This window comes from Tympanuchus pallidicinctus, unplaced genomic scaffold, assembly GCF_026119805.1.
Source record: "Tympanuchus pallidicinctus isolate F22 unplaced genomic scaffold, pur_lepc_1.0 scaffold14, whole genome shotgun sequence".
Lineage (NCBI taxonomy): Eukaryota > Metazoa > Chordata > Aves > Galliformes > Phasianidae > Tympanuchus > Tympanuchus pallidicinctus.
The window spans coordinates 7992828-8016504 of NW_026294659.1; the positions used below are offsets into that span (position 1 = coordinate 7992828).

A 23677-nucleotide genomic window follows, 5' to 3' on the forward strand; every position below is an offset into this window, starting at 1 on the left:
TGTTCTCTTGGCTTATATTTATCATTATTGTACTGGTCAGTGATTAGCCATGGATGTGAGGCTATTTACAGACAGAATGATGAGCAGAATGACTATTGAGCCTACAAACTGTTCTGCTGCTCAGTTTCTCTGAAGCTTTTGAGGAGCAGGCAGGCACCCTTTCCACTTCTCCCTGCTCCAATGAACAGAGGAGCAGAAATTCTGGGAGTTGCCTAGAAAACAAGAGGAGCACTCATATTGCAAAATGTTTTATACAGGAAAAGAAATTCCACTTAAATATTTCATAGTGTCAAAGTTCAAGCATTCTTTCAGTGTTGCATCATGTAAAAGACGTGCATATTTTTGTTTATAGAAGAACCAAGAGAGAAGAAACCATAATTGGGTTCTTCTCCCACCTGCATTGTTCTGAATTGTTATGAAACAGTGATTTGCCCATGAGATAGTATTTATTGGATCTCACTAAAATTGAGGTAATTTTATCTGACGGGAATATCTTATTTCTAGCAGTGCTAAATGTAAAAATGGAAAAGCAAGTTAGACACATTCACTCTCAACATCAGCAGCTCTCATGCCTTTAGCTAAGAATTTCTAATTTGCACACCAGCATTGACTTTGAGAGTCAGTTCACTGCCAGATTTATAATAGCATGTAATAAAACTTTCACTTGGCACCATGTTTCATGGTGGCATGACATAATACATTTTCTGTGTGTTAAAATTAGGGTGAGATCTTTTTAGTGTTGAAATATCAAGCATGCAGCCTGACACTTTTTGATTGAGTTTGGACATCCTGTTGGGCTGTCTGAGAAACCGACTTTTAAGATGGAGCTTATGAAGAGCCTTTGGTACATTTATCTTTACAGTCATTTCTTTGTTCTGCTCACACAGCATGCTGCACAGTGCATTTTTTTTTCTTTCAGCTCATAAAATATAACTAGCCAAACATGTTTCTATGTAAAATTTAAAAATAATATCCATGATTAGACAAGAATCAAATAAAAGACCTGACAAAAGATGTTCTGCCATAAGTTCCATTAGACATCATAAAAGGGGTGAACAGCAGGATAGATCAGAAAAAGATAAAACATAAAGGGACGAGGGACAACTAACTGAACTGGGAGAGCTGAATATGAGATGAGACAACAAATTGTAATGGAATTGAAGGACAAAGACTTTGAAAAGGTATAGAAAGGAAAAAAGGAAATACTGAACAGAGACTGTTATTGTTCAGTCTGCAAGATAAAAGAAAAGGTGGGGAGAAGCGGTGGTGTTTTTTCATTTTCTTGCAGTAACTGTTCTGACCACCTATGTGGATTAAAAAAAAAAAAAAAAAAAAGCAGAAGGGCATATTTACTGATTAATCCTTACTGCATGAATGTACCTTACTTTGTAAGTGCAAGTGTAGATGATTGGACATTAAGGAGAAACATTTAATTTTAGAAACTGCTGATTGCCAGAAGTGCAGATTTTCACTTTTATGTACTTATTTTATTCAGGATTGAGATACATACAGTTTTTATTTTTCTTTGTCATATCGATAGCATGCAGATACACAATTGATAATGAGAATTCAATTTTAACAAAATTTTATTATAACAAAAATAAATGTTGCAAAAAAACATTTTTCAGAACAATTCACCTTTCTCCAACACACACACAAAAAAACAAACATTTTGTTCTACAGTCAAATAAGTTGGATTGGCAGCTGTATTACCCAGGATGGTGCTTTGTTAGCATATCCAACTTATCATCTTGTGGAAGATGAAGTCCATCTCTTATAGCTCTAAAAGCACTGATTTTAGTCCTCAGACAGCCATACAGCTTTCTGCAAGGAGCTAAAGTTTAAATTTTAGCTAAATATGTCACTCAGTCCAACAACACAGGCTGGAAGCTAAAATATTAACAACTCTTAGCAACTCTCAAAATGCTTAGATGTATTCACTCATCCCAAGGTACTCCAAGAAAAAGAAAAAAGATATTTACACATAAAGGTGAAGGAAGAGATGTTTATCCATTCAATGGATTCTTTGAATAATACAAATAAATATATAGGTCACCATTTATATTTGTAAAGTAACAGCAACTATAGTGACACTTTTTATTAAGTCTACAAGCTATCTTAAGCCCTGAAGAGATATTTTCTTAAAATTATAGAATATGGAGCTGTGAAATCAGAAATAACATTCAGTGAAGGTGGCTATAAAGGAGCCCAGCTACTTTCTCTCTCCTGTTTTCTCAGAATTACCCAGAGATAATGAACCTTTAATTTTTTGCAGGTGTATTGAGATAAATTGTTTTAATTTAAGTAAACAAGCAAAATCCGCAGACATGCTGGGATGAGAATATTTTGTTATATGATAATAAATGGTGATTACTTTTTTTTTAATATTTTTAGCTAGTCAAGTAAAATTAGTAGCTTGAAAATAATGCAAAATCTGTGCTTCATCCTCAGTGACTAAATCCTATCCAGTTAATGCCAACAGAAATCCAGAGGAATTATGTGGAAATAAAATTACTTACACATTCTTTCTCTGGCCTAATGGACTACAGCATTGTTTAATGTAGTAGGATTTTAATTTTGATATGCAAAATATTTTAACTGGCATCACTCTTATGCAAAAAGAAAGGAAGAATCTGAGTAGCTGCCAACATGGACTGTGAATGCAGCACCTTTTCATCAATTAGACTCAATGGGTATTCCTGGAATTAACTTTCTTGTTCACTAAGAGACAGACCAGGGGTAGTTAATTTGAAGCAAATCTTAAGGCTTACTTAATGGGAATCTTGAATCATTCGTATCATCTTTATTTTTATTTTTATTTTTCCAAAGATGTTACAAAACAGGCAAAAATATTTTGGCTTTAACACTGGTTGAGCCAGCCTCCTAAAGCATGTGTCCTTCACAAGTCTTTTCTACATGGTGTGAACTGCAATATGTGACAACATACAAAAGTAACACAAGTTTAAAAGATGTTACATCAATTAACAAAACAAACAAAAAACATAACCCAAGGTCATACATACATGTGAAAGAAGCCATTATGTTGTAATTCCAAAAATAAAATGTAAAAAAATCACAGCAACTCAAAACATGTTTGGAGAAGTCACTGTGCTATTTCTACAATTCACATGAGCACTTAACTTGAAAACATAATAAACTCAACTCTTCAGGCCTAGATATATGTTCAGACTAACTTCTATATTCTAAAGCCACATTTAGTATTTCTCATTTTAATCAACTTATCATGTGTAATGAAATCATTTGCTACAATGTCTCATTAAGATCCTTGCTGATACATGTTATCCTCTTCTTGCCCTCAAATAATTTTCAATAGAAATTAGGAAAACAAATAAAAACCACACTCAAGTCAAACGGGGAGAATAAAGGTTATTTTCTAGTCATTTTACATCCTGCCATCACCATAAAACACCACTTGCAGACATCCAGAGATGTACGTGGTGCTCAACCTCAGCTCCTTGGCTTTAGACCTGTAACACACTACAGTCATAAGCACAGTCATTCTGACCAGAAAGGCTGTCATTAAATTCATGTACTGTCCTGGTTCTGAGGAAGAGCTGCAGAGGCACAAGGTCTCCAGGGGTGCCAGGCACTGACAGAGGAATTACAACCACAGAAATTCTACTGCAACCTTGATTTGAGGTAATGAACAGACCAGGCAGATGTATAGAAGTATGTGAGTGATGATAGTAAACCTACGTATCTGCTTGGATAAAGAATCTTCCAATTTTGTTGATTCTATCTATGTGTTAATAAGGATGGATGATTATAATTCTGAAGCATCCTTAAAGGATTTTTTGTCCATACTTTCTGCCTTAGGTCAACAGGATCCATTGTTTTTCTGCTAATGCTTTAAACAAGCTGTGATTTAATCTTATTATCAATAAGATCCCTGTGCAAACCTTGCAATGAAGACTTTAAGAGTCATCCGTCATGTGGTTTCATAACTCAGAAGGACAAAATGGGTTCTCATTAATGAGGACTTTCCATTTATAGGAGAAAGCATAAGCAGTAAAGCAGGGAAACTGATTAAATTTCATGATAGAGAAGAAGGTGAGAAAATTGATAACGCTATGAAACACTTATACACTCAATTAAAGAAACAAATATCCTCTCAGATAATGCTATTGTGTTCATGTGAATTTATGAGGAGTCTCTTTGCATCTTTCTTGCTAAAAATAAATTGGTTTTGTAAGGCTTGAAAGTCTAGACATTTACTATATACAATGATCACCGCCACTCTGATCACTTTACTGCACATTTAACTGTGAGAACTAAATTTGTGGTAAAATTGTCTAAATAACTGCCCAAAGTAGACACATTTGGCATATTTGCAGCCATCTCTTTTTGCAAATGTATAATTCTAGATGAAGAGCTAACCAAAAAAAGCAAAATTTTTTCACAAAGAACTAGAAATAGAGAAATAATTACAACTTAATTTTATTCGCCTACACTCACGTTAAGACCAGAGCATGTTTTATTTCGTTGCAGATCTGATCTACCATCACATTATGGTATCCAGTGATAACCTAACATAGTAGCTAGCATAAATAAGGCACTGTTAGTACAGCTGTTAGCATAAGCAGAAGAGTGAAGAAGCTCATTTCACATGAATGAGTTCTTCACACAAAAGTGGACTGGAAGCACTTGAACAGAGTGGAGCAAGGACTTAGCCTTAGATGTCTTTAACTCACTGTATGTTGCTACCAATATGGTCATGATGCTTGTGGAAGCTCTGTTCCAATCAGCCTTCCAGCCAGTGCTCTGCAGCTCAATTTTCTGCAGAAACCTGCATGAAATCATGTCTTGTGAGTGGGAAGGAAGAAGACACTGAAAGTATAAAAAATGCAATCTCTTCTACTCTCCAGATGTATTTCTCCCAATCATACATATTTACATACATACGTACTATCAATAAGAAGCATATGAGTCATCATGGGGCGTTTCTGCAAAGAAGGTACTCCAAGGAAATACAGGCAAAGGAGAAGAGCCATAAATGTGGAAATTCGTTGAAAGCAAGACTCAAGTGTTTGCTATGAAGCTGCAGCCTTGGCTGTGAGGGACTCTATAGATGTGGGAGCTGCTGGAGGAACTCTGCAGCACTTGTCATACTGCAGCACAACAGCTACCGATTTGAGGAAATGCTGCTGTGCTATCCAGTGAGGCAGAAACCATGATTTAATCTGCATTCTGGTTCTGTAGGTACTCTTGGGGAAAAAAAATAAATAAGTAATTTTGGATCTAGCTGTTGGCAGCATCTGTGTTCTGCATCCTCTTGCACAAACAGTACTCACAGGAGAGAAAGGTACAATCCCTCTTTTCTCACCCTTTGCATACCAGGGGGTGATATCCATACATGAAAACACACAGAAAATAAGAGAAAACCATCTGACACCTTTCAAGGTAAAAAGAGGAAAAAGTAACCAGCATATCTCTGTCCTTTAGCCACACACATAAAAAAATAGGAGTACATTCCCCACAGGAAAAGAATGTTATTATGGAACTTATATGTTCACAAAGTGAATGGATTCAAATTCTAAATCTTGAAGTTTATGCTCAAAAATATGTCCTGGCTTTACTAGTCTGGTAGATTTACGCCCTAAGGAAAACAGTAGGGATGAGACCTTCATCTGTCATTCAGGAGGATAAATACACTAGCAGGCCATCAGGAATTTCAACTCTGCTTAAAACCAAAGGTCTGAAGAGCAACTGCTTTGCAAGAAAAGAAACTCCATCCTCTCTTGAACTTCCACTGTCCATATAAGAGGAGAATTAAGTGAAAAGGGAATTCAGGCTACCACAAACCTGCATACCAACAATGAAGGCACCCAAGTGCCTTTGTCCATCTCAGTAAGAATTCATTTATCCAACTTATCCATTGATGTTAAGAAATCTGCTAAAGTCATTGCTAAAATTTGGAGTTATGATGCTGCCACTGTAGTGAAGTAAACATTTAAATCTTCTCATTCTAAAAAGGAAGCAACGCAGCAGTGTGGCAGTTTTAATGTGATAACATATGAATGGCATTGTAGTGTGCACGTGTCTGCGTTGCTGTTGTGATCAGACACAGAGCATCTACAGGGCAGAGTCAATTTCATCATTCTACCAGATTAATAAGAAAAGGAGTGATGCAAAGATTAAATAACGGTAGCCATATTCATACACCAGCATAATTTGTTTGACTGGAGTTGGGTTCTCAGGGACAATGTGGGGAAACAAAAAGACAATCTGGGGAGCAGTTGGCCTCGATGAAGAGTGCTTACTTTTCCTTTGAGAGACCAGGAGCCTTGCAGCTCAAAGCTAGGTCAGTCTCCTGCTGTTGAGGCAAATCTTGGGTGAGGGGAGAAGGGAAGTAGAATACAAAAGGCTCTGTGCTCCTTTTGGGAATGGGAGCATTTCATTAAGGCCACTAATAATATTTAGAGATAATATGATGATGTGAAAAGTTGTTTTTCATATTCAGGAAGAAGGAATGAGATCTGATTGTGAAGAGAACACTGATTCCTCTACTCCGGTGCTATTAAAAGTGGTAATTTTGAGTTATTTTATTTCTTTTGAGGCTGGGGAAGGGTGTTTATGGTTTTCTTAAACTATCTCCCAGGTCCACCAACAACCGATCAGGTGCAAGTGAGCTGGTGAGATTTCAGGTACTGGTATAGAAGAACACAGGGAAGTTTGCCTAACACACAATCCAACATAAAGCTTCTCGTGCAACTAACAAGCAATATATATTCCACCAGGCCCAATACATATTCCAAATGTAGGCCCAATTTAAAGAGTCACAGATACACTAGTGAATTAAAATGTTGTGCTTGCTTACTTACATTAACAGCAACAGCCCTCACAGACAATCTGTATTTCATACAGCCACACAAAAAGTACAAAAAACTTATGTATAACTCAGAAAAAGTATTACTATTTGCAACTAATACATAACAAACAACATATGACCACTGCCCAATTTCTCCTCTGGAACATGGAACAGTGAAACACAATTAAGACAAGAACAGCCATTTCCATTATAAATATACAATCTACTATTGTGTTGCTTACAGAATAACCATGTGAGGGAAATTGCTCCAGATAGAAATCCATTGTGTGTGAAAATATAGAACATTAATCTTTGCAAAAGCATGGGACACCATCATCACTAGCCACCCAGGTAGCCAGGAAGTTTAAACTTTTTATTTCTTACTAAGATTCATCTTCTACTGTGTGATATGAAAGCTAAACAAATAAACAAGAGACTTTAAAAGCAAGAGAGCTTTAAGACTGTTGAATAAGAAGCACCTTTGCAATTTATGGAGGAAAGGCTAGACAAAAATCCCGCTTCTTAACGATGATGGCATTTCTGTGCTGATTTACACTTGAATTTGGTGCCTGACAGTCTAAAAGAGGCTAAGCAGCATCCTGAATGTCTACAGTATGTCTAAACTCATGCTGTCTGTACTTCTGAACTGCATACTCACTGCTTCCTTAGAGATTACAGAAACCAAATCTGTTTTATGTCTAGTAACAAAATAAATTATGGAGTGATAAAAATGAGCTTTTTTTTTTTTTTTTTTTTTTCCTAAAGAAAGAAAGACAGAAAGTATGCAATCATGTTTTCATAGATTAAAAGGGTCTGATCACAGTATCAGTAGAACCACAGAACAACTGTTTCCAGTTCAGATTTTCAGACAGAACTATCCGTACTGACACAGGGAGGCTGAGTAATGTACATGTACTACCCAATGGTGATTGCACTGGTAGTTTAGGCTGTGTACTACACAGCAGCTGTTTACTGCAGCAACACAGTACTGCCAGCAAATAAGGAAGAACAAAAGGGTTTTGTTAAACAAGCAGAAGTGTTAGAACCATTATAACCAGTATCTGATGCAAAGCACTTTCTCATTCACAGTAGGTTCCTGAAAAGATTTAGAACTGATCAAACCCTGTGTAATGGGACCTCCTGTCAGCCAGAACGTCCAGATGGATCTGTCTAGAGACAAACCAACTACAAAAAGACTTTTAAACAGCTTTCTGCCTTGCTTGCTGTGTCCCTATAGAGTAGGTGTTTGCTTTCAGGCTTGCTTTCAGCCAAGTGAGTAGCTTTTTGAGTTACATCAAACTCTACTCTCTCCCCTCTTAGCCTTTAAAAATTTCTCTCTCTATCATGTCAGAGACCTGTCTGTCTGCTTGATTGAATTTCCCAGCTCCTTACCGAGTACAGCCTCCAAGTTCCTTCCAGTCCCCTCTTCTCCAGACTCAGAAGCCTTCTTTCCCCAAACAGACCCAGTCCTTCCTGCAGAAGGCTTCTGTCTGAGTAGATTTATTGAAGGAACATAGTATGTCACTGAGAACGTATCACTCAGACTGTTACTGTTTGTCACAAATAATTTTAGAAGCTAAAGCATTCTGGCTGAAAACTAAAGAGAAGATAAAAGTTTGCCATGAAACGTTGTCATTTTGGATGAGAAACATTGCCGCATCTGAAATCCAGTTTAGCATCAGTTTTCACAGGTATATTCTGACAAATTCTCATAAAGAAGAATGTCTGTCTTCAGAAGGCAGAGCTCCTGTTTTAAGAAAAGTGACTCATATTACTTGATATAAAAAATGCTTTGGAATAACAGCTTGTCCATTTATAATGTCAACAAAGACATTGCACAGTGAGCTACAATGTGAATACTCCAATTGTCATAACTGTTCATGAAAAGATAAAAGATAAAGTATTACTCAGCTGTGAACCATAAGCACAAAGACTACAAAGGCAAGGGAAAGAGCATTGATTTAACAGAGGAATCATCCAACAGGCTTGTAGAACAATCCACTGCAATTGCAGGAGTCAAGTCAGTTCAGTTAGTATTTCAGGATGCAGAGTTCTAGCTGAATTTAACCCATAGTAAACAAGCAAAAAATAATAATTTAAAAGACACAGAATATTAAGGTATACCTCATTTTGATTACATTCCAAGGCAGGAGTACCACTTCTGGTTCTTAGGCCACAGAGAAGATATTTCTGAATTTGGGCCATTGTGAGGAAGTTGTGAGCTAGAAGTCACAATGCCAAGAAGAATGAAGTTTTGGTTGGCAAGTGCTAGTTCCACCTCCCAGAATTCTCATAGGTGTTATCCAGCAAGTTATTCCTCCAGTTTATTTATCATTAGAGTTGTGAAATTTCTCTGCAAAGTAGGCACACAGTAAGGCACACAGATGCAACAGACTTCTGACACAGCACTGAACAGGAAGAGCTTCACTCTGCTTTCTTCTTATCACTTCCAACCTGTTTGAGTTGGATACAAAATTACCTGTGTGGACTGCATTCTAATTGTTTAAAACCCTTTTAAATACAAGACTGCAATCCTGTTGCTTGAACATGTGGAAATCATATCCCAAATTCTGGCAACAATTCCTCATAATTAAATTGTTATGACTGTCCAACAAAATACATCCAGACAGTGTTTATACTTGGAGTCTTTATCACAGTAAATGTGAAAAAAAAAAAAAAAAAAGGCCAAACATAAATAACATAAATACGCACATACATGTATGCATATATACATATATGCATATATGCATTTACACGTGTATATCTCTATTGTTTTTAGAAATACAAGACTGTGAAGCCAGAGATGAAATGTATTTATACATATGCATGTGAGAAAATGAGAATGGCTGCAGAACTGCATACAGACATTTCAAATGAGGCTCATCTAATTTTCTATGAAGAATAATACAGTGTTTATAAAGTTTTAAATAGGGGTAGAAAGACAACTGGAAAACAACGACCTCAGGCTGTCTTGTTAGAGATGGCCACAGGGTCTCTAAATTTCATAAGCAATCAATACTCATGGTGATGATTAAGAGGAGTCACTTTTTGATTTGTAACCTTGTTAAAGAACTTTGCTGTACTGCACAGAACAATTCTTGGTCAGTTTTTCCTTGGGAGCCATTTCTACTATAATTAAAGAGTTCTCCTCTCCTCCTACAGCCAAGACTTTCTCCCTCTTGCCTCAAGCTGTGGGTTTTTCATTTAACACTCCAATGCTTCACCAATAATAATAAAAAAAAATCAAATCATCCAGACCACTGAATGGGCGATGATTTTTTTTCTAGGATATGACCTTCAAGCTGTTAAACAAATTCACAAAACAGACTAAAGTTTGCTCCTCTCTTTCAAGTGTAAACTTCAAAGGCACTCAGTCTAGACTGTTGCAAAATCAAAATGTTTTATGACTTGTCCCTGTCACCAAAATACTACAGTTTGTACATGAATATATGAATATTACAACTGTCTGCAATGGAATTTAAGCAAACTGCAAGCGCGTCAGTGAACAGAAGAGTCAAGTTTATATACCTTAAATCAGTATTGTAATCATTTCTTAAAGTTCAGGCTGAAAATAAGAGCAGCTGTTATTAGTATTATTCTAGAGATACTAGACAGACAGAGTTTTCAACTGTAGTTTACTGTGCATGTTTATTTGCTACTCCACTGATATTTTTAGGCCTAGCTCTAAAGAAAGTTCATTTCCTTGATATATCAGAAAAAATGCTTGTGATATGCAAAATCCTCTTTCCCTAAATCACTGATGGTAATGCAACTTAACGCAATCCTGTGTTTTTTTCACTTACTTTGGAAGATACATTTTTGATCTGTACAACTTTCACCATGGTCAAGCATCCACGCGAGGAAGACATCTGTACCTTTTCTGGCAATAGCATTAGAAAACCTATGCCTGGAGTGACTAATGAAATGCTTCATTAGATACGGGTACTTCACCTAAAGTCAAGTGCATTGGCACAGAAAAAAGGAAGAAGCTGCTATCATTGCTAGGCAGATCTGGCACAAATAGACTCTATTTCTCTCTACTATAAGCCAAGGGTCTTTTTAAAAATCATGTCCACTTGAGGGAAAAAAACTGGCTAGGAGGATTTTTCCGTTTTTCCTTGCAAGATATTTCAAATTTCACTGTCATCATCTACAATATTTATATTTCACACATGACAAGATTCATATAAAATTGCGGTGTAGTATTGCTTGTCACAAACTAAAGCCCAATTACATGTTGAGAAAAATGTGCACAGAAAACAAGGATTTAGGACTAGGTAGAGCTGAAAGCTAAGGGAGAAGCATTATGTCAGACTGAACTAGCAGTAATTGTAGTTTAATTTTTCATCAGTTGAGTTTTTACTATTTACTTAGGCACTGAAAGCCATGAGTCCAATGAGTAGGCAAGAAAACTTTATTTCACCTGACAAACCTGGTGTCTAAAGGATTTAACATAAAAACGGTCAAGCAGAAGTCTGGATATGCTATTGCTGAAGACAATGACTGAATGTGGCTTGTATCAGTACCATGTTAGCTATCTATGTTTAGAGGAATGTAACCAGAGTACAGCAAGTTTGAGCCCCACTTACAGATGAGTATTTTTTAGTGTTCCTTGATCACTGTAATTTTTATGTGAATGTATATTATCAACTCTGTCTCACAGAAGATATCTTTGGTTGCCAGACATTTGAAAAAATCTATTTTCCAAACTAGAGAGCTTAGCAGGGGACTAAGAACAGCTTTTCTCCAATTCTCAGAAATGCTGGAATTTATTTGCTGGATGTCTCTACAAGTGATGGGAATTCAATACATCTAAAGTCAATCCTATTTAATATCAAAAGCTCTGCATGGTAAGACTGAGGTAATTGAGTCTAGGAACCAGCTGTAAAATCCCAAAAACTCTCTGAAATTATCCAGTGAGCCATAAATAATCCCAGTGCACTAGGAAAAAGCAAGTGAGAAAGAGAAAGGGAAGAAGGGAGTATAAATCAGTGCTTGGGAAAAATAGAAAGCAACCAATAATCAAAGGGTCATGGGTTAAGTACACAAAAATTTACAGACTACTTATAAAAACTTTGCCAAGATCAGCAACAGTAAAGAAATTACATAATAAAATAAACACCACTAAAGTCAAACAATATTTTAAACATTCTATCTGTTGGCAATTTGACTACTTTGCTTTAAGCTCTTTCTCTACTTCTCCTTATTCCTTCCCCTCAAAAATATCTTCTCTTAAAAATCTGGAGAAGAAATTACAATTATTTGTATCTATACAGACTTTTCCAGATGGTGATATCTACTACAAAATAAACAGGCAACTTGAGAAAAGAGTTAAAAAAAGGAATCAGCTTTGTTCCAGCCATCTCTCACAGCTGGCATCTATACAAATCTTAGAGAGGAGTTCTAGGAGCTCTGTAAACTGGAAGGGATTTGTGCAGAAAAGCATTTTCTTTACTCTGATAATCCTAAGAAACAGTCTTTGTCCTCAGTATAACAGAGTTTTCAGGCAGACTTCCTCTGCCTATCCTACCCAAATTTGGGAGCTCGAGATTAAGACTGCTTTGTACACAGCACAAGATGACCTCTGAAGTTTTGTTGCCCTGCAACGAGGCCTTGCTAGCTACTTTCTAAAACTAGCATTTTCTATGAACATATTTTCCTGTCTATCCATGAGACTAAAGTAAGTATCATAGTCTATCCATCTAATATGGATATGCTCGAAGCCTTGTCAAGCGATGTAACACAGCTCATTATCCCGCAGCAGTTCCACACAAACCACGACGGAGATTTTTATTCCCACTGTGATTTTAAATACCTCCTTACAAATAAGCCTCTCAGAGAACTAATAGTTAGATTTTTCTTTTACACAGAAAAAGTCCAAATGAGGCAAGGGACTCAAAAGTCCCTGAAAAACTTGTGCTCTGATGTTAATTTGCCTTTCAGGACAGAAAGGAATTAGTGGCATTTCCCATGTTAGCAGTATGGTTTACAGTAATAAGCACTTTCCTTGCAGTCTAAGCAGAGAAGCCAAGAAATCAATGACCGCAGAAATGCTTGAGTCCTCTATTCCCTCGTGGCTTTTCATGAAGATGTTTGTCTGCATCCATTCCTTGGGACTATGATTCTGTGGTTATCATGGACTGCTCAGCCCTGATTGGTTTAGATTACTCACACAGAAAAGCTAAGAAGCATTTTCCCTATTAATATGTTCAGTGAAATCAACTTTGAGAAATGGAACATATCTTGTAAAATTAAATTCTGGTAGGAGAGTGGTGCTCTCCTCAGTGTCACCATCTCCTTTTGAGTTAGTATTCTTACGCTCCCCTTTGGGATACTAACTACTGGGTGGTCTGCTTCACTTGTAGATACTTACAGTGGTTTGGCCAGACTAACCCATTATAGGCAGCCCTAAATAATAACTAAAATAATTATTTCATACTTCAGACAAAGAATGCTAATATTTATAGAGCTATTCAAAAACACTTCAGAGAGTCAGGCGCTCAGCTTAGACTGAAATTCTGTGGGGTATGGACATAACACCAATGTTGGGGCCCCTTGGATATTCCTAACTTGTGAGTCATCTAGAAGTAATTTTATTAGAGATATGTCTTTTTCTCTAAGAATTATGCTTTCGAAACAGTGAGCAAGGGTCACCAACACAATAAATGATTTGAGAAATGCTGTAAGCACGTCAGTACTGTTTATCTGCAGCAAAAAAAGCATATTTGAAAGTGGAAGGCTTATTACCATCAGCTCCATGTCATTTTACTCCCAAAATGCCATATTCTAAATTTTGCGAATTAGGTCCAGCAAATTCTAATTTGCTTGAAGGTATCTACTGCTGTGGCAGCATAATGGTCAGACTATCACAGGCCTAACACGGTCCGTAAGGAAAAAAGGGCACCTGTGAAGTTGAAGAGGTATATTTATATACAATCTTTTTGTGTGCCTGTATACACATAAATGCCTGATATTCAAGAAATAGTAACACTGTTTTTTCCCAACTGTACCATTGCTTTCACAAATAATTTGTTTGATTAACCTATCTATATACCTATCTGTATGTGCGCACATGAGAGAGAGACTGAGAACTTTATGTCCAATATAAATACACAATTTAGCAGCTGCAACACTGCAAAACCATATGTGCTTTAAAGATTAAAAACAAACAAGGAAGGACCATTCGCTAAGGCAACCATTCTCAGCCCTTTTGCAGGGAGTCTTCATTTAGAAAATCTACTCAGGAAGAATTATTGTTCCCATTCGTTATTTTGCCTGGATGACTTTTACAGGGCTGTTTTTACCATCAATTGGTAAATTCAGTGGAAGAAAAAAATTATCCTATTATTAAAGTGTACTTACAACAAACAGTAAATACTGCAAATAGGCTGTGCTTATTTGAAATTTTTTGCTAACTTCTCAGAACTAATTGCTTTCATCCCGATTTGCTTTTGCCTTGCTGGTGTTTAATAACCAGGTAGATTCCTAAAATAGGACCATCCAGCTCATGTATCACAAGTTCCAGACTGGGGCTACTCTCTCCTTCTGAAATTTGTGATCCTTACAGAGGGTTTCCTGCCCTGTCTGCTTATTCTGTACAGCTTAATTTCAGCTGCTCTCGCTGATTCTGCTAGGGTTGTTTTGTATTCCTGTATAAGCTGCCCCTGTTTTCACAGGTGGTAACATACAACTTGGAAGTTTCTTCTGGGCAAATATTTTGCTACCCAAGGTGACTTTTCATTACTAATGAGAGTTTGATTTTTATTTTCCTTCAGTATTTAATTATTTGATGAGAAAAGATGGCTTGGGAATTGAGCTGAGTACATTTTCGAAGGCAAGTATTTAGAATCAAATTCCCTGTCTAATTTTTGGCATGTATAAGCTAGTTGTTGCATCTTGGCTGGTCATTTACAACCTCTCCACAGTTAGTGGGGGGGGGGGAAAAAAAAAAAAAGAACTGCCCTTTGGACTTACTGGGTTGGGAGTTTTTTATTTAACAACAAAATGTTGATTTTGTTGCTCTTGTGGTTGGTTGGTTCATTGACTGGTTTGGTTTGTTTCTTTTCTATGATTAATAGAAACTATCCATATCTAAACAGAGAATCAAAAAGAGGGAGTTAAAATCCAAACCCATATATATTCATCCCGTTCATCTTGATTTCCCTGCAAAATGATATATATTTCATTAAACTTTTAATGGAGGCTGTGAAATGCAGGCTGCAACACAATCTATAGTCCTGTCATTTAAAATGAAAAAGACTTAACAGATCAGCAACCAATGGATTAATGAGTCACTGATGATAATAACAACAATTCACATCAACAGCACCTATTATCAAGAGCACTCACAAAGCAGTTGGGAGGAAGATTTATAAACTATTTCTGCTTAAGTGGTGTTAGAGGCCAACTTCCTTCAGAAGCCAGATAGAAAAGGACAGGAAATAATCACCATTAAAGCAAATACTGAACTACAGTTGCCACACTGTTTTATAGAAGACATACTAACTCTTTCACATTTACAGATGAGAGGATAGTATTCCTTGGCTGTATGAGTATCAAAACAGAGGTTTTGGACAATGTTGAAAATTGAACACCAAGCAAAATTTTGAAAAAAAAAAAAAACCTAATGTGAAAGACCCTCACACGAAAAATGTTATCCCCACTGGTCTGTTTTCACACGTATCAGTTCTAGATTATGCTGGGCTTGAGCAACTGAAAAGCAGATGTACCACTGGATAATTTGTCACCTCTCTGAAAATCTCCTGAGACAGTCTTCATGTCATGAAACACCATGTTAACTGTTTGAAATCATCCTATGTCATACGTGTGAACAAATATAGAAGTGACAAAAAGCCAATTGAGGACAAAGCCTGCTAAGCAAAACGTAATCAAGCTCCCAAGGCAGACATTAATCCAGTAATGATTTTAAGCCCTGAAATACTTGACAGGAATGTCCATAACACTCAGTTTCAGTAGATAACATTAATGCTTTCTTACTCTGTTTCCTGTATAGACTTTTGTGAGCATAAGCATGTATTTTACTCCATGAAGGAAATGAAAAAAATGCACTATCTTTCTTTTTCTTACCAACTGTGTTGAGTCAGAGATTCTTTAGTACTACAGTGCAATATTTTTCACTTTTAGATTTCAGGGTTTACGGCTCTGTTCTCAAGGATGCCCACAAGCAAACAGGCTTAGAATCTTTGTCTAGTGATCAAAATTAACAAGCAGGAGGGGAAATAAGACTAAACAACATAAAGCTGGCATGCATTTTCCATTTCTGCTTCTTTATCACTTTATCATTTTTGACTCATCAGGAACTTTCCTGTCTTTGAAGAAGGAAGTCTCCCTGGTCTATTCTTCAACTTCTTTATGTTATGCAGACCATTTTTTACTTTCTTATCTATGTCCACAACTGAACTATACTCCTTTGCTACAAAAGCACAGTGCTCTGTTATTCTCTATGCTCATATCTCTTTTACTGCTGTGAAGTTTCATGTACTTCGCAAGCTACCTAGTTTTCAGATCCAGTGTCAATACCTGGTCTCCTTATTTTTCTTTTTGGGAATTCCCCTAGTTCCAACTCTCTTCAGTCTCACTTGCAGGTCTCAGCACTACCATCCTTTTGTGATTGCACAATGATGCTTGAAAAGAAAGTACACAGATTTATATCTCCCCATATCACTATTCTGGCAGTGACATGGCACAGCCCCAGCAGTAGATAGCTGACTACAAGAACCCTGATGAATTCCATAATGCAGTGATTTTGTGAAGACATATGGAATTCCCAAGATTCATTTAAGTATCTTTTGCAAGAAAATAGGCATTAGTTGTCACTACTCTTAAAAACTGTAAGTGCATTTAGCAGTCAAAATAGTAGGTTTGGTAAAAACTTGTGATCAGAAAGATAATCAACTCTCTGTGCGGGAAAATATGAGTAGCAAATTCAGTATCATAGGACCATGTATGTCATATCCCATAACAATCTTTTAACTTCTAGAGATCTTGAAACTAAACCTTTTTTATTTGGAATGGCTGATGGCCAGAGAAGGTAAGAGTTCCCTACATTTTTTCCACTAGAAATATGAAATGGGTCATCTTCATAGTTTCAATAGTAAAGAAATAAGCAAGAGACAAACGTAAAAAAAAAAAAAGGTAAAATGTGTAAAAAATCATGCTAGATTTTAGTTTGTGTTGAAAAAAACTAAAAATGAAACAAAAATTTGCTAGGAAGCCTTTCAAGCCATATCTTTTTTTGCCACAGAGCGTGACTCTGGGAAACAACTGGATTGGCCATCAGTTTGCACAGAGGTGTGGAAGGACTATGAACTGTGCTTGTTGGCATTATTAGAAATTTTGCAACTGACTTTAACTGAGTTTGGATCATCCTTTTAATGAAGTGCAGATATATGCAAATATAAAATGCTGAGAATATCTCCATAATTTTATCTCTGTAATTTTATGTATCTCAGTGAAAATTGTCTCAGAATAAGGGAAGACATTCTTTAAAATATAATCGTTTCTGGGACTCAGAAACAGTGGTTCTTACTTTCAGAACACATCACTTACCACCACCAAAGACTTAAATACAAAACAATAATGACAAGATGCCCAGAACAAAATAGCTTGAGGCCTACAACACCATATAAGAAACAGCTCTTAATTTCCCTTGTGGTTTCCTGTAATCTTTGACACTGCATTTACATTCTGCATCACTCTCCAATCCCAGCACAGTAATATGAAAGTAAAACAGTTTCAAAGGGTTATATTAGGATACTAAGAACCTCAAAGACAATACATTAGCGATTGACAATTTTCATGAATAATTTTATTGCATTTTTATTACTTTGTTGTAAAAATGTCTGTACAAGATGCAACACCATTATTCTTTTCCCTTTCGCTTTCAAATGATTTTTCTTGATATGTCTAAAAATTCTTTTTTTTTCTTATAGTCCAAAAATCACACTTCTAGTTTAAATCTGAAATGTAATTAAAATGTACATTTTTCCACTGGAGTTGAATGGGTATGAAGACAGGAAATGCCTTTTTTTGCCCTCTTTTGTAACTGTATAGTGCCTTAATTTTTAAAAGGCCATTTTAAAAAGTAAGAATATTTTAGTTAGTAATTTAGTACTCACTTCACTTAGAATACTCAGTAAATCTTCCAATGACATTACAATTAAAAGTTTGAAAATAATTTTATTATAAATTCTTGCTCCATAAAGATTTCTGCTCTGAAAAGAAAGCATATGCAAAATCTCTTCTTTATCTGTTATTGTCACAGCATAGTTCTTTAAAACTTCTGAGCATTATTCTTAACTGAAAACATATAATTTCTATATATCTGAGGTGGTGGTTTTCATATAAATGATACGCTTTCTCAGCTGCAACTCTATAAAGTGCAGGAAGGACACTACTCAGAATTGACAACACCACAGTCTTGTCTACACCACTCAGCAGAGAATGGGCAACTCCATAGGTCAAAAAACCTATGTTCAGTTTGTGAGTTCCTACTGCTCTTCTTGATGTAATTTGCCACAAGGCCAAATTGCTTCACATTCAGTCATCTGAGGATTGTAATTATAGAATAATAGAATGGTTTGGGCAGGAAGAGACTTTTAAGATCGTTCAGTTCCAATCCCCTGTTACAAGCAGCAACATCTCCCACTAGACCAGGATGCTCAAAGCCCTACTTATCCTGGCCTTGAATGCTTCCAGAGTGGGTGCATCCACAACTTCTCTGGGCAACCTTTTACAGTATCTTACCACCCTCACAGTAAAGAATTTTTTCTTAAAATCTAGTCCAAAATCTACCCTCTTCCATTTCCCCCCACCCTGTAACTACATGCCCTTATAAAAAGTCCCTTCCCAGCATCATCTGCATTTGTTGAAATCTGAGCAGAAGACAGTCTCAGATATAGGTGGAAAGCAAGCTTTTCCCACACTTAGTTGTTAAAAGTTTTTCAGAGCAAACATATAGAAATTGGATGATGTTGCTTTGGAATAGCAACTGTGTGCATCCACTTTACAGAAGTCTGTTTGCTTAAACAAGGAGTCAAGTAGATGACCCAGAGGGCAGACAGCAGTTCTAACAGCTTTAAATAAATGATGCCCACCACCAAACTGATAAAAGGTGTGCTATATTATCTGAGGTATGCTTACTAAGGAAGAAATTAGTATTTCATACATATTACAACATTAAAATAGTGGCACACATTACATCTGTATTGTTAATAATGCTACTAAAAATAATAGCCAGAAAAAATATATCGTAGAATCATAGAATCGTAGAATGACCTGGGTTGAAAAGAACCTTGAAGATCATCTAGTTTTCCTCCCCAGACACAAGACTCTACACATGCTCTAGTTAAATCTCACCAGGTTCCTCTCTGCCCAGCTCTCCAGTCTGTCCAGGTCTTGTTGAATGTGTGTCAGCCACTCCTCCCAGATCTGTATCCTCAGCAAACCCACTGAGGGTGGATTTCTCTCTTCATCTAGGTAGGTGATGTTGAACAAGACAGGATCCAGCACCAAACCCTGGGAAACACTAGTGGTTACAGGCCTCCAATGAGACTTAGAACCTCTGACAACCACCATCTGAGCTCTGCTAGTTGACCAGCTGTCAATCCACCTCACCGCCCACTCATCTATGCCCACTCTTTCTAAGTTTCATAACAAGAATAGTGTGAAATATAGAGTTAAATGCCTTGGTGAAATCAAGGCACACAACATTCACTGCTCTCCCCCCATCTACCAGCCAGTAAAGACATCACAGAAGGCAGTAAGGTTGGTCAAGCATGACTTCCCCTTGGTGGATCCATGTTGACTACACCTGATAACCTTCTTCTCTTCCAATGGCTTGGGGGAGGATATCCAGAACAAGTGGTTCCGTCACCTTCTGGGGATGGAATTAAAGCTGACTAGCCCGTGGTTTCCAGGTCTGCCTTCTTGACCCTTTTAAAGACTGAAGTGGCACTGGCTATCCTCCAGTCTTCTGGCATCTCTCCTGTTTGCCAAGACCTTCCAAAGATGACAGAGTTTTAGCAATCACCTCTGCCAGTTCACTCAGCACATGTGGGTGCATCCCATCAGGGCCTGTGGATTTGTGTGCTTTAATTTTGGCTATATGCTCTCTGGCCTGATTCTCTTCAACCAAGGGGAAACCTTCCCTTTCCCAGTTGCTCTCTTACCTACAGAGTCTGGGATTCCTGAGGGCTAGTCTTAGCATTAAACACTGAAGCAAAGAAGGCATTCAGAATCTCTGCCTTCTCAGCATTCCCTGTTAGCAAGGCACCCAGCTCATTTAGTAGGGGTCCCACATTTTCCCTCATCTTCCTTCTACTGTTGACATACTTTAAAAAAACCTTTTCTTGTTATCCTTTACCTCCTTTGCAATGTTTAATTCAGAGAGGGACTCAGCCTTCCTTGTTGCATCCCTACAGGCACTGACAAGGTTCCTATATTCTTCCCAGATGGACAGGCCGTTCTTCCATTGTTCATGGATATTCTTCTTTCCTTTTAGTTTAGTTTTACTTTAGGAAGGAAAAGGAAGGAAAAGGAAAGGAAAAGGAAAAGGAAAGGAAAGAAAGGAAAAGGAACAAAAGGAAAAGGAAAGGAAGAAACAGAAAGAGAGGAGAGGGCAGGGGAAGGGAGCAGAGTGGGGGAGGGAAGGGGAGGGGTGGAGGAGGAAATGTGAACAGGAGAAAAATGGGAAGGACGAGGGAAAGAAAAGGGGAAAGAGAGGAAAGGAGGGGAAAGGAAGAGAAAAGAAGAGCTTAATAATGTATTATTTATTTTAAAAAATTAAATGCCAGAATCCTGGCTAAGAAGTGAAGAACATTTTTCTTCCATGTCTTCATTTTAATAGCCGCTGTCTGTTCTCCATTCCAGTTTCTGAATCACAGAATCACCAAATGCCAGGGTTTAGAAGGAACCTTGAAAGATCACCTAGTCCAATCCCCCTGCCTTAGCAGGAATGCCTTAATTAGGTCACACAAGAACGCGTCCAAGCAGGTTTTGAATGTCTCCAGAGAAGGAGACCCCACAATCTCTCTGGGCAGCCCATTCCACTGTTCTGCTATGTCACCATGAAGCAGTTTTTTCTCATATTTTTGTGGAATGTCCTGTGTTTCAGCTTGCACTCATTACCCCTTGTCCTATCACTGGATGTCATTGAGAAGAGCCTGGCTCCATCCTCCTGATGCACACCCTTTGCATATTTATAAATGTTAATCAGACTACCTCTCAGCCTCCTCCAAGCTAAAGAGACCCAGCTCCCTCAGCCTTTTCCTCGTAAGGGAAATGCTACAGTCCCTTCATCATCTTTGTGGCTCTGCGCTGGACTCTCTCAAGCAGTTTCCTGTCCTTCTTGAATGGAGAGGCCCAGAACTGGACACAATACTCCAGATGAGGTCTCACCAGGGCAGAGTAGAGGGGGTGGAGAACCTCTTTTGACCTACTAACCACTTCCCTTCTTGTATGCCCCAGGATGCCATTGGCCTTTTGGCATTGCTGGCTCATGGTCACTCTTCTGTCCACCAGGACCCCCAGGTCCCTTTCCTCCACTAGATATAGGCCTCCAGTAAAGCTACAGTAAAGCTGTAATCTATCTTGAAGCCTCTTCACGTTCTCAGCTACACAGCTGTCACCACCATGAGCTATGCCTTTTCACCAGCAATGAACAAGAGTTTGCACGCCATGCTGCGCCTGTAACAATCTGCACCAGCGGAGCTGACCTACTCTTGCTGTTGCCACTGCCCCCCACCTCACTGTGCTCACATCCACTGCTCGGTCTCTTTCAATGCTCCCTGTGCTTCGATGAATGTCAGTGGGTGACATTTCTTCCATGTGGAGGAGTTCAGTGACACACCTCTGCTTCATCTGCACTTCCACGTCAGACCCATTGTGTCAGACTACCCCTCTGCTGCTATCTGTCATACTGCAATAACACACCATGGAATACTGGTGGGAAAGTTCAACTCCTACTGCCACACCACCAGCATTGGAGGGCATTACTTTCAGAGCAGCCCTCAGAAATTGCATCACATAACAGAATAAGTAACAAAATTTATTTTAAATTTTTTCTTGTTTAATAAAGAGATCAGACTTTAGATTGTACCTCTACACGTTCCATTTGAAAACTAGCCAGAAATGTATTGATATCAATGAAAATGGAGCAGCAAAGAAACAAAAAAGTTGATTAATTTTTGGTAATCTTGAAACCTATTCTCTAATTCCTATGTCAAAACAGAAAGCACAGCTGTGCACTCTTCGTGGTATGGGCTGACCTGCAGGAGAAGGGCTCTGCAGAGAAGGACCTGAGTGTCTGGGTGGACAGAAGACTGGCCGTGAGCCAGCAGTGTGCCCTTGCAGCCAGGAAAGCCAATGGTATCCTGTGGCACATTGAAAAGAGTGTGACCCGCAGCTTGAGGGGGGTGATCCAGGACACTTTCCTTCTCAACCTCCTATACAAACTGCTTTTAGCAGGGAGGTTGGCCTCAATGATCTCCAGAGGTCCCTTCCAACCTCTATTATTCGGAGATTGTACAAGAAAATAAATGCAAGAACCACATGCTAACTGCACGGATGGATTTGGCAGAGGCAATCCCTTTTCCAAGGCAAAAGGGTCCTCGCAGCATAGCAACTCCCCTGTGACATGTAGGACCACCAACCAATATACCAGGCTGCTCAGTGCCACATCCAGTCTGGTCTTGAATGCCTCCAGGAATGGGGCATCCACAACCTCTCTGGGCAACCTGCTCCAATGCTTCACCACCCTCTGAGTAGTACTAAAAAACACTATTTTCAAAACATTGATTGGAAAGGTGTTTGCTACTACCCTTTAACTTTAAATTGGTAGTTGTAATTTAAATATTTCACACTTTTCCTATTCACTTACTTGGAGTAAAATTTTCCTTGCTGTTATTCATCCCATGCTTTACTTTTTTTCCTTTGGAATGTCTTGGCTAGCACAACTTCAGTTATTACTGAGCATATGGTAATGAGCATTATGCACTTTCAGATGACTGGATGCCATCACTGTGCTGTAGCTGGATCACAAAAAGGGCAGAAAAGGCTTATGTCTGTATTGCCTTTATGAGAGCTTTCCAGCCAGGTTGTCAGGTATTATCTACTTTGTAAAGACTTCAAGGTTAATTTTCCTAATTTTCCTTGACTGAGATTCTCCAGTCTGTATCTGTGAAGTGGTAAGTAGGACTTTCTCTCCAAATACATCTCTGACACATTGGAGGTAGCAGAATTGAGAAAAAGAAGGTTACTTTCCTCCATTCCCTCGAATGAGTAGAAGCCACAAGTCCCTTAATTACTCCCAGATCCTTTGCCTGGTTCTGCTCACCTCCTTCGGCTTGGATGAGATGAAGCCTCTGAGGAGGTCTCTGCTCTGTCTTGCCCTACTGTTCACCACCATCAAGTCACTTAACCAAATATTTCATAAAAGGTAATCATTCTGTCTAATTTTATATGGGTTGAATTTGGAGAAGAGCTCAAGCTTCCCACATGCTGTGAAAGACTTTGGGTGCTAAGCTTTGAAAAAGTTGAAATACAGTATGAAGTGCTTCACAGTATCAGTTTCTACACGATGTTCATCTAAAAGCAGTGTATAAATTTATACTTTGGTGCCACTATATAATGCAGAAATTCCTATTTCATGCACATTTTATACAAATAGTTTTTGTTTTGTGGCAGTTTTGACTGCCACAACAAAGTTACTTCCCACTCACACACCTTCTCAAAGTTAGTTCCCATCCTTTTTCCAAAATTAGCAATTAGTTTTAGAGGGGTCACTGCTGAGTAAGCAATCCCTATGTTTATCCACATGCTTTCTGGGTC

The 23677-nt window shown here is 38.0% G+C and overlaps 1 long non-coding RNA gene across 1 annotated transcript in view; it reads right to left on the reverse strand.

Annotated features, from left to right (window-relative positions):
* Window positions 1-1546: 1546 nt before the first annotated feature.
* The window catches only part of LOC128076530 (uncharacterized), a 55177-nt gene continuing 33046 nt past the window's right edge, over window positions 1547-23677 (reverse strand). The window contains exons 3-4 of the long non-coding RNA XR_008204425.1: window positions 8954-9182; window positions 1547-8576 (exon numbers count right to left, since the gene is read on the reverse strand). This is a non-coding gene — a long non-coding RNA (uncharacterized LOC128076530). The remainder of the gene's footprint in view (window positions 8577-8953; window positions 9183-23677) is intronic.